Genomic DNA, 12,831 nt, shown 5'->3' with positions numbered 1-12,831 from the left:
CAGTAGTGTCTAAGTGCTATATAGCTAAAAATTTAAGCAGCATAGTCATGTCACTTCTCTAACTCATTTTAAAGATTATGGTCGATTACTTAAAAAGACTAATTACAGCGGCAAGTAAAAACATGTCACATTAGTTGTGTATGATGACAAACCAGATCAAGCTCTCATGTGTGAAAATGGTGAATGATGGTTCTAAGCAATTAAAAATTCATGGAACACACGAGTGATTCCAATAAATAGGGGTGCAAGTAAGCTGTTGTGAGACGATGGAAGCCAAAGGTTTTGAATTGGAAATAGTCTGAAGGTTCACTTTATGATATTTTGCAAATTAGGTCTTAAGTTTAGTTTATGTTAATAGAGTCCTTTGTTATTTAGTTTTCAGTCCATCCAAGTGGCCACTGCTTTATTTGCCACGTGTTTAGGTTGTTAAAGAATCTTGTCTTATTTATCTCTGTGTAATTCCATTTGGAATGTTATGTTGAATGAAACAATCCTTATCTTTTCCTCTTATTTTTCTTCTTCTTTGCTTTTATTCTTTTCATCAGTAGCCGTTGCTACATAAGCCACCATGCTTTTGGCAGAAAACAAGCGAATTTGCTTCTTTATTCTGGAAATAAGATAAAATATAATTGATGCAATAACATGCATAGAGACAAAGTCTAACCTCAATGTGAATAGCAGACGTGGGAAGCTCAACCAACCATTGTGCGCTTTCGCCCTCTTTGCCTTACTGAAATAGATCACGGAATCATAATGGAAAAACAGAAAGAACCCTTCAGAATTAGAACCGTATTATCTTTTTTTCTGGGAACAACAAGGTAATAAAGAGAAAGGGGCATGGAGGAAGATATTTCAACCAGGTTCTTGTTTCAGAAACATAAGAGAGATATTTTTCTATTCTCTTAATTAGGAACACTTAATACTTAGCAGGGTTTCTTTATATATCATATAAAATAATTAATAAGATGCTCAAGTATACTAGAAAAAAGCACCGAGGCATTAAATATATGTCAGTTAACGGTCGGCCGCTACAGGATGTGAACCGCCCTTTTTTTATCCATTCATTAGAACTTTTACATTGGGCTCTTGTGTTTTAAGAAAACTTCATCACTCTCATCTTCTGGTTTTCTGAAAACTTAAGTTTAAAACTTCTTCTCTTCTGGTTTTCTAAAAGCTTTCATAAGTTATCTGCTAGTTACACCTCCTATTTTATCAACACCTTCTTTTCTCCTCTATTTAGAAGCAATGGCAAAGACTTCAAAGTCCGTTCCTCAAAAATAAAACCCCTCTTCCTCGAAACCGTCTGAGAACGTTTCACCTGCTGTTACTGAAGAACCGACACTAGAACCCCCTCTAAAGATGTTCGTCCCTACGGGGTGTCCAACCGGAGCTGATTTCAAGGTTGAGAAAACCTCCTCGGTACCGGGTTGGTGTGAGCCGGTCTTGAGGTACATATGTTCGGTCACCGACAGTGTCCTTGAGAAAGTCAAGGAGGATTGCAACTGGGCCAATAAGCTTGTAGTGGTCCCTGCCCCTGGGGAATCGATCACCACCCATGTTGAGGGTTTTTTAAGTGTTTACACTTACCCTTTCATGCTGGGTCCTTTAGATCCACTTATCACAGCCTTTTGCAAAAGGTATGAGGTGACTCTCAGGCAGATTCATCCTTCGTTTTGGAGGATTGTAATTCTTCTTCATTTCTTCGTGAGTTAACTCGAGGGGAGTCCCTTTACCATTGACCACCTTATGCGTCTGTATAGCTCCCGACTCTATCAAGGGGAATTAATCAAGCTTGCACGTCAGGCCAGTGAGGCCCTATTCTCGAGCATCGATGAGGATCGGGATCGAGGCTGGTTGGGCCATTTGTTCGAGTGAAGACCTCAAATTTAATTCCGGCCGGGGATATGCCATTTCCTGAGAAATGGAATAGGAAACGTAAGTATAACTTTTCCTTTAAGATTTCTTTTATTGCTTTTTTTTTTCCTCCCTTCTCATCGATATTTTGTAATGGTGCAACCGTTGCTCAGATGCCCTATGCAGTTCCTCGACTCAAGGAGTAGGTCGAGGGTATCGCAACACAAAAATCTTATTCCGAGCGCTCATGGTATGAGCTTTCAAAGGGCCGATGGGAGGCCCGTTCTCATGGTGAGATTTTTTTTAAGGCAGAATATCCTGTTATACACTTGTACTTGTGCCACTTTGTCATCCCGGTCACTATAATCTATAAAGTTTCATCCAGACACTTTAACTTGATCAAAACCTATATTTTAAGCCTCTCTAACCGTTGACCAAGTACATGTGGCAACAAAATGGTTGAGCTGGATAACGAGCATGAATATGACATTTCCCGTACCCCACCCCATTTTAAAAATAAAATAAAATAAAATAAAATATGTAAAAAAGCAAAAATAAAATAAAATATGTAAAAAAGCGAAAAGCAAAAAATAAAATTCCCCGTACCCCACCCCATTTTTCTTTTTCCTGTTAGCTTCTTCCCCTAGCCTGCAAATGCAAATGCAAATCATTGTTTGCACCAGGTTAGAACAATTCCTAATTCTTCTAAAAGCGTCCACAGTAATTTTTCCATCCCTATTCCCATCAAATTTCTTCTTTATAATCCTAAAAGAAGGTCAAATCATCCAACCCCAATTTCTTCATAATTACCCGATTACCTTATAGGAGCAAAGGCATAAGGAGGATAGGGTGAAGGAAAGTATAGGAATATTTGACTTAGAGAAGCAGTTTGCATTTTATGGCGCATATCATAGGAACCCAATGAATATCTTGATTCACATGGTGTTTGTATGGACAATCTTTTTCGCCGGTCTTATTCTTTTCGATTTTACGCCCCTACTTTTCAATTTACCTCCGATTCAGCTCTGTGAACACAGTTCCTTGGTCCTTAACTCTATTTATCCACTAACGCCGCTGTAATCTCTGTCATCTATGGTGGAAAAGAAGAAATGCCGGAGAGCAGCTCATGACTCTGACTCCAATTCCGAAGCCCTCCCTTTCAAATCCAAGCTAAAACCTGATTCCGTCATCCTCCAAACCCTAAAAACCTCAACGTCGCCTCCAGTTCAAAACCCCTAACTCTCGCCGATATGTTGGCCTCTCCACCACCTGTCGTGAAGTGACCGATCTCCTAATCGATGAGGTACAATACAAAATAAGATTCATTGTCGGCGAAAATTCTGGCCAAAGTTTTGGATCTAAAACCCATATGATAGTCGAAACATAAAATAAGAAGACAATGGGGTAAGGATAAGAGGAAATGGGAAAAGCATCGATCGGAATAGATGATTAATTATTTTTAATCTACCAAGTGACATGGCATCTACACATTGTTATTTTTTGACGTGGCAGCCAACGTGGAGGAGATTGTATTACACGCACTGACAGCCTCCTGTCATAAGCGTTTATTATACATGGTTTGAAGGAGTGTAAGTGTTCAATTGGTAAATTATTTAGTTTGGGGACTTGCATGACAAAGTGGCACAAGTATAGGTGCCTTTCTTTAAGTTACATTCGACCTTACTTTTACGCCCTCAATTTCTGAATTGTTTTACTTTCCTTTTGCAGGTTTACTAAAAGATGTCGAAATGAGGCCTCCGTCCGGCGATGATGACATATTCTTATCCCCCTTCTCCGAAGTAGGATAAAGAGAAGAAAAGATGAAAAGCTCCAAGCTCCTCGATCCCCGAAAAGAAGAAACCGAGGAAGCCTAAGGACTCTCATCGGACTCAGTCCACCGGTTGATGGATGAGTCCGAAGAAGAAGAAGAAGAAGAAGAAGAAGAAGAAGAATCCGAATTGGTGGCCCACGTGAGAAGCGGTTCCGAACTGCCTCAAACCTGGGAGGCCGAAGAAGAAGTAATGGCTGAGGCCCCCGAACTAGGGAGGGTTAAGGCCGTTTTGCCCCGACATGGGGAGGCGGACGAGGAAATCGTGGCCGGTACTTCTTGGTCAGAAGATAATGTTTCAAAGGACGCACTCGGGGTGATAAATCTCTTCGGGTCGCCTTCGTTTACTGATTCTATGATAAACGAGGCTTAGACGTTGAAATGTCACCTCAGCAAGGGGCCCCATGGAGCAGCAGATTCTTTTCACAAATTCTTCGATGGCTTAGATTCTACCGCCTCGGAGGATGTCACCGGTTTGGGTGACCTACTGGTACCAAAGACGATACCGTCTCCGGGAGCTGGCGGTTCTTCTTCGAACCCAAAATTAGTGAATTGGTGCCCAGCTCCGAGTTTTTATCCTACCCGGAAGCGAGCAATCTTTATGTCCATTCTGGAGTATGCCCAGGTTCTCTCTTCCCCCGTGGGGATTGCCAGTTACCTTCGGTGCTTGGTGACCAAAATGATCAGGCCAAAATGAATGAGGTGGAAGCGTCCTGTCTATTAAACGAAGCCCAACAGGCGTTGAATCGGGTAACTTCGAATGTCCCTTTGTTATGTACTTAGATTTATTCGTAAATAATTATGACATTTTCCTTTGTGCTTGCAGGTCTCGATACTTCATCACGAGGCTTTTCTTCGATATCGAGAAGAGTTCAAACATCACTAGGTCGAGACTCGGGAGCTTACTGAGAAGAAGGATGCTTACAAGCTTCTTAGTGAGAAATCCCAGGCTAAGCTAGAAGCGGCTCGGAAGAAGCATGCTGACCTGGTCGAGCAGGTAAGAAGAGTTTTTGAAGTTATTCATGATGAGTCAGACATAGTGGCTAACGATCCGAACCTGCAGGTTCAAATAAAGCTTGACCATATTGAGCAGCTCCGATGGGAGATGGATACGGTCGAAGCCGAGGCAGAAGAATGAAAGAAGAACATGGATCGCCTGGCCTCGGAGAAGGAGACTGCCCGGGCTCAGTTGGCTTCGGCTGAGGTTCAGCTTTGGGCTAAAAAGGAGAAAAACTTGGTGCAGGCTAAAAAGATCGAGGGGCTTCAATCTCAGCTAAACTCAGCTTTCTCCGGTCAAGAGAATCTGGCCAAGGAGCTTGAGGCGGCCAAGCCAGAGGTTGTCGTGGTCAGGGCCGAGGCTGATGATAACGTGGCACAGCATAAGGCAGATGGCGAGGCAATTCAAGACCAAGCAAGACACATGGTGAAGCATGCGAAGTGGCAATCCCGAAGGGAGGCCCTCGAGGGAGTCCATGCTCAAAATTTTGACTTATTGGTTGAAATCGAGACAGCTAAGTATACGAAGCCAAGGCCGGGAAGCTGGCTTATCCCGAGGAAGATTCTGAGGGTTCTGAAGAGTCAGGTGAGTGTGATGGTGGCAAAGACCTCGTAGGTGATGACATGGCCCCCGATGAAGACTAGGCCGTTTAGGATCTTTTTGGGCATTTTTGCATTTTGTTTTATGTACTATCTTTTTGTCAAGGTCGTTCAGCCTTTGTAAAAATATGTATCGAGGCTATTCAGCTCTTGTAAAAAGAAATTTTGATATATATATATATATATATATATATATATATATATATATATATATATATATATATATATATATATATATATATATATATATATATATATATATATTTATATAGGCTTTTCCCTTTCATAGCTTTTGAATTTTTCCTTTGCCTTTTTATTTTTATTCGCAAAGGTCGACATGCCTTAGCATGAAATAATTAGGTTGTGTTCTAAGGTTCGAACAAACCTTGTCTTTAACATTATTTTGTGTTTAGGCATCGGAGGGATTCGGTGTTACCGAAATATTTTCCCAAAATAGTTTAGGTTTATGGTTTGCTGAGGGTAGCCTTTAGAACTGGTTATAAAAAAGAATTTTTTGAAGGCCTTATTTTTGTTACGAGTCTCGGACGTCTCCGAGCCGTGTTAATATGGTTGTAGCCTTTTTAGTTCGGTCCATGTCAAATAAGCGTCATGCCCTCGGGTTTTGTTAACCCGTGAATGGCCTTGGCCTTTTAATTCAGGCGATGCCCAAGTGGCAATCCCCGAGTAAGAGTAAATGTTCGAACTCGGATTAAGGTGGCCCTTGGGCTCGGCAATGCCAAATAAGCTTTTGTGCCCTCGGGTTTTGTTAACCCGGGAATGGCCTTGGCCTTTTAATTCGGACAATGCCAAATAAGCTTTTGTGCCCTCGGGTTTTGTTAACCCGGGAATGGCCTTGGCCTTTTAATTCGGGTAATGCCAAATAAGTGTTTTTGCCCTCGAGATCTGATAGCTCGGACCGCCCGAGATTATTTTCGGTCGGCAGTCCCCGAGTGAGAGTGAATGTTCGAACTCGGATTAAGGTGGCCCTTGGGCTCGATAGATTTAGGGAATTCCTTGAAAAATGCAAGAAACATTTTAAAGGACAAGATGTTTATGTGCAAGGAAGAGTCTTCTTTTTTATTCTTGGGCACAATATTTGTATATGTATACATGTTTTGTGCCAGGGCTCAAGCGGTCTGTGTGGGCATGGTTCATTTGACTGTTTGGCCCTTATAATAAATCCTATTGATCGAGACCCTTCTATCACAAAGTTTCTTTTCTTGTTAAAGTTGATATCTGAGGGTATTGCCCCCCAGTGTTTGGGGCTGACCGAAGAATGGCCTCGAATGTTGTTGTGATCATTGTCACCGGTTTGTAGCTGGCCTTCAATTCTATGTTAGCACGATTTACTTGTTGCCTCGTTAAAAACCTTGCCGAAAAATCCATTTGGGACAAAGCCAGTTCAAGAGAAAAAAGTGCAACGCGTGCTTTCAGACCTAGGATCTCGTATCATCTTGTTGGTTACCTGCTAGTGTTAGTTTCAAATGTAAAAACAAAAGAAAGAATCAGGGCCGTACCTTAGCAGTAATATCGCTTTAAGTGATTTATATTCCAGTTGTTCGATAATTGCTCATCGTTCATTGTTCCGAGCTTGTAGGACCCTTTTTCCGGTGATCTCGATAATTTGGTACGGTCCTTCCCAGTTCGGCCCTAAATTACCTTCGTTCAGGATTCGGGTGCTTAATGTAACGTTTCTTAGTACCAAGTCCCCTGTATTGAAGTTTGAAGGTTAGACCTTCGATTGTATATTTTTTGATCCGGTGTTTTTGGGCGGCCAGCCGGACAAGGGCGGCTTCGCGCCTTTCATCTAATAGCTCCAGGCCCGTACTCATAGCTTCGTCATTTGATTCCTTCGTTGCATATCGGATTCTGATTCTTGGTTCTCCGACCTTGACTGGTATTAAAGCTTCGATGCCATAAACCAAAGAAAATGGGGTGGCCCCGGTACTGGACTTCGAGGTTTTTGCAGTACGCCTATAGGACCTCAGGTGGCATTTCCTTCCATTTTCCTTTAGGGTTGATCAACCTCTTTTTGAGGTTTTGGATTATGGTTTTATTGGTGGATTCTGCTTGTACGTTCCCACTAGGGTTGTAGGGAGTGGATAAGATCCTTTTGATCTTATGGTCTTCGAAAAACTTGCTTACTTTGCTGTCAATAAACTATTTCCTATTGTCGCACACAATCTTGGCCGGTATTCAAAATTGACATATGATGTGGTCCTATATAAAATCGATGACTTCTTTTTCTCTGACCTTTCTCATATGCCTGTGCTTCCACCCATTTAGAAAAACAGTCAGTCATAAATAAAATAAATTGAGCATTACCGCGTGCCCATGGAAGGGGGACGACGATGTCTATTCCCGATTTCATGAACGGCCATGGTGACAAAACCGAATGCAGCAGCTCCCCAGGTTGATGAATCATCGAAGCGCGTCTTTGGCATTCATCACATTTTCGAACGAACTCCTTTGCGTCTTTTTCCATGTCTATCTAGTAGTAACCGGCTCTGATTGTTTTTTGAACCAGTGATTCGGCGCTCGAATGATTTCCACAAGTACCTTCGTGGATTTCCCTCAAAACGTACTCAGTATCACCCGGCCCTCGACATATTACACCTGGGCCATCGAATGTCCTTCTGAACAGGGTTCCGTCTTCGGACAAGCTAAATCGGGCTGCCTTCGTATGCAGGGCCTTCGATTCTTTTGGGTCCGAGGAAAGTTTTCCGGCCTTGAGATATTCCATGTACTTATTCCTCCAGTCCCAAGTTAGGCTCGTTGAGTTGATCTCGACGTGGCCTTCTTCCACCACCGATCTCATAAGCTGTATGACATCTCTCGAGTTGATCTCGTTGTCTTCGACCGACGATCCCAAGTTAGCGAGGGCATCGACCTTGTTGTTTTGATCCTGAGGTACATGTTGCAAAGTCAATTCTTCGAGCCGTTGTAATGTCACCTATAACTTTTCCAAGTATCTCTGCATTCGTTCTTCCCTGACCTCGAATGTCCCATTAACTTGTTTTACCACAAGGAGTGAGTCACACTGGGCTTCGATTACCTCTGCCCCCAAACTTTTGGCTAATTTAAGGCCTGCAATCATGGCCTCATATTCTTCCTCATTGTTAGTCAATTTCACAATATTAATAGATTTCCTGATTATATTACCTGTTGGTGGCTTTAGTATGATGCCAAGTTCGGACCCTTTTGCATTTGAGGCGCCGTCCGTAAAGATGGTCCAGATTCTCGAGGAAGTCCCCGAGTTAATCAATAACTCTCTTTCAACATCGAGTATTAGGGTTGGCTTAAAGTCGTCCATGAAGTTTGCCAAAATTTGGGACTTAATGGCAGTCCGGGGTCGGTACTCAATATCGTAACCACTTACTTCCATGGCCCATTTGGCCAATCGGCCCGAGAGTTAGGGTTTATGCACAATGTTCCTTAATAGGTAAATTGTTACGACACATATGGGGTGATATTGGAAGTATGGTTTTAGCTTCCTAGAGGCGCTTAGCAAGGCGGACGCCAGCTTTTCTTAGTGAAGGTACCTAGTTTCGGCCTCACCTAAGGTCCTACTAATATAATAAATCGAAAATTGCATACCTCGTTCTTCTCGAACTACGACTCCACTTACCTCTATCTCCGAGACCGCCAAGTACAAGTACAATTGTTCGTCTATTTTTGGTGTGTGAAGCAGCGGCGGGCTCGATAAGTACCTCTTTAGCTCCTCCAAAGCTCATTGGCATTCTGGAGTCCATGAAAAGTTATTCTTCTTTTTCAATAGTGCAAAGAATCGGTGACTTTTATCGGATGACCTCGAAATAAATCACCCCAGGGCGGCTATGCGCCCGATTAGATATCTTCAATGGCTTTGATCTTGTCGGGGTTGATCTCGATTCCTCGGTTGGATACCATGAACCCGAGGAATCTACCTGATCCGGCTCCGAACGCACATTTTTCCAGGTTGAACTTCATGTTGTACTTCTTTAATATGCTGAAGATTTTCTGCAAATATTTTAAATGGTCCTCTGCTCGCATGGACTTAACCAACATATCATCAATGTAAACCTCCATTGGTTTTCCTATTTTTTCCTCAAACATCCAGTTTACTAGGCGTTGATAAATGGCACAGGCATTTTTTAATCCGAATGGCATCACGTTATAGCAGTACATGCCGTACTTAGTGATGAAGGAGGTTTTTTCCTGATCATCTGGGTCCATCCGTATCTTTTTGTACCCGGAAATGGCATCGAGAAAACTGAGGGTCTCGTGGCCGGCCGTGGCATCGATCATGCGATCAATGTTGGGCAGAGGGAAAGAGTCCTTAGGACATGATTTGATCAGATCCTTATAATCTACGCATATTCTTAATTTGTCCCCCGAATTTTGTTCCTTCGATTTTGCATGCGTTGATATTAGAATCACTTCTTCGACTGCAAACATTTCTTTGCGGCCGGTTGTTTCCTGTAAATTGTCTTAATCCCCCCTGGAGTAGGGAATTTTAACACTTGGTGAAGAGTTGAGGGCACTGCCCTCATGTTGTGGATCCATGGCCTTCCGAGAAGGGCGTTGTACCTCATGTCTCCTTCGATCACATAAAATTTGGCCTCTCGTATGGTTCTGGTGGTGTTGACCGGTAACATTATCTCCCCTTTGGTGGTTTCACATGCCATGTTGAACCCATTTAGAACTCGGACTGTAGGCACAATTTTGTCTTGTAGATCGAGCTGCTCCACGACCCTCGACCGAATGATGTTGGCCGATCTACCTGGATCGATCAATACGTGATTAATTCGAGTTTTTTTTACGAGTACATATATTACCAGTGCATCATTATGAGGCTGTAAGATCCCTTCCGCATCCTCGTCGCTGAAAGATAAAATTCCTTCTTGTACGTAGTCTCGAGTTTGTTTCTCCCTAGTGATGGATACTTTGGTGTGTTTCAACATCGGCCCCTGTGGGATATCGACTCCACCGATGATCATATTAATGACATGTTGAGGTTCAGTATCTTCTTGTTCTGTCTGTTTGTTAGAATGCCTGTTCCTAAAATGATTCTTGGCCCGGTCGCTTAAGAATTCTCGAAGGTGCCCATTGTTGAACAGTCGTGCTACTTTTTCTCTCAGTTGTCGACAATCTTTCGCTCTATGACCGTGAGTCCCATGATATTTGCACATCTGGTTAGGATCCTTTTGAGCTGGATCATATTGTAGAGGTCGAGGCCATGTGGTATCCTTGATGCGCCCGATAGCTGATACGATGACGGCATAATCAACATTAAAATTGTATTTCGATAGCCTCGGCGCTTATTTAGGCCCGATGGACCTGTCGAAGTTGTTTTTGGTCATGAGCCCCCAGTTGCTTCGACCTTGGTTATTTCTCTTTTCGTTTCTTATGGGGTTCCGCCCGGATCCACTGCTCCTCCGATCTCCATTGTATGGCAGATATCGGTCCCTATTCGATCTTGATTCACAATCGATGTCTCTCTTGACTCTGTCGATGGTTCTGACGGGATAAACAGACTCCAAAGGGGCCCCGAGTTGGTCATCTTCGACTCTGATTTTCGATTGATACCGGTTATGTACATCGGCCCAGGTAACGGCAGGGTATTCTATCAAATTCTGCTTCAGTTCCTGTGAAGCCACCGAGCTTTGAATATTGAGTCCCTGAGTGAAAGCTTGAATAGCCCAATCATCAGCAACTGGCGGAAGATCCATTCGTTCCATTTGAAAACGGGAAATGAATTCCCTAAGCATCTCGTTATCCTTCTGTTTGACTTTGAAAAGGTCTGATTTCCTGGTTTCGACCTTGATGACACCAACATGCACTTTTATGAAAGAGTGTGCAAGCATAATAAATGAGTCAATAGAATTAGGAGATAAGTTGTGATACCATATCATAACTCCTTTTTACATGGTCTCCCCAAATGTTTTCAGTAGAACAGACTCGATCTCGTCGTCTTCCAAGTCATTCCCTTTGATGGAACATGTGTAAGAGGTTACATGCTCGTTTGGATCGGTCGTTCCGTTATACTTAAGTATTTTGGGCATACGGAATTTCTTGGGGATCGACTTCGGATCCGCGCTCAGAGGAAAAGGTTTTTGCACGAACTTCCTGGAATCCAGTCCTTTCAAGATCGGAGGTGCTCCTGGGATTTGATCTACCCTGGAATGTAGGTTTCCACCTTTTTGTTATTCGCTTCGATTTGCTTATCCCCTGATTCTATCCGTTCTGTCAGGTCCTCGAGCATCTTTATAATCTCGGGGTTCGTACCCGATTCTTGTTCATTTGACCTTACTACGACCGGTTTATTTCTGCGGGTGACTTCATGGGGCGGATCGGGTTCAACCCTGCTCGACGCCTAGCTTTGGCTCTACAACTGAGCTATCACTTCCTGTTGATCTTATAGCATTTCTAAGTTCATCCGTAGGCTGATCCCGTCTTCTTCATTATTTTGTGTGTTTTCAGCCGCCGATCGGTCCCCACCACAGACGCTATTTTTGGGGTCGGTAGGCAAGTTTATGTCGATAGCCACATATGAGTTAACATCAATCGGATCAGCAGGTGGCCCTACGTTACCAGGAGCCATGTTCTTATTCTCGCCCTGATGACCGGACTTGTTGTCGATATGTAGGGGTGCTAATTGAGAGTTTGGCATTTTTAGCCTGAAATCAAAGACACTTCAAAGAGCAAGTGTAAAGTAGTGTGTGTTATGGAGATTTGTATCAAATAACCACTATTATCCTCAGCCCCACAAAATCGAATAACAATTGATTTGTTAGTGGTTTAAGGGATATGCGTACTAACTTGATACAAAGCGATAAATTAGATTGCACTTGAAATAAATAATAATAAATTAACCGTAAACCACATGAATTGGATGATTTCAGCTTAGGTAAGCGAGCTACCCTTGAAATGAATGCGCTTTTGTTGACACAAAGATACCAAAGAATAAGAACTCAAAGAATGTATTACTTATCAGTGTATGTTAACCTCCCTCTCAAGAGTTGTTAAGTCCCCTTTATATATTAGGGAAAACCTACCTTTTAAGATATTATCTTATTGTTCTATAAAAGGCAAAAGTCCATGATTTGCTAACCGTTGGTCCCTTTTTGACTCGTTCCGTGATTTCTGCCATATTGATTGGTTAATGGCGAGAATTATGGACCCCATCATATGAGTTGGCAAAGCTTTCTTCGAGACCGTTAGAAACAAGACCGATTACGCCTTCGGTAAACTCGAGGGCAAATCTGATGATTTCGATGGCTAACTTTGACAATGCTTAGGGTTCGATCACTATCACCATGTGTTGATCTTGGCTGATGGTATTAGATGTCATATCGATCTTTGAGCTCGACTTCACCCGATCACAGATATTTTGACCCCGACCTAATTAGGGAGTTCGGAAGCTCGATCGAATATTGAGCTCGGTTTTACCCGTATACAGTGGTAAGGTAGATGGCATTCATGAAAGAATATTTTTGGGCTGTGAAGGTGGCGCGACAGTGGTTGAAGTGAAAAATAAATTATATAGTGTCTAGGTAAAGAAAAATATAAAG

The sequence above is a fragment of the Nicotiana tabacum genome, chromosome 15 (genome assembly GCF_000715075.1).
Source record: "Nicotiana tabacum cultivar K326 chromosome 15, ASM71507v2, whole genome shotgun sequence".
Taxonomy (NCBI): domain Eukaryota; kingdom Viridiplantae; phylum Streptophyta; class Magnoliopsida; order Solanales; family Solanaceae; genus Nicotiana; species Nicotiana tabacum.
Note: the sequence above shows the minus strand (reverse complement) of the source record.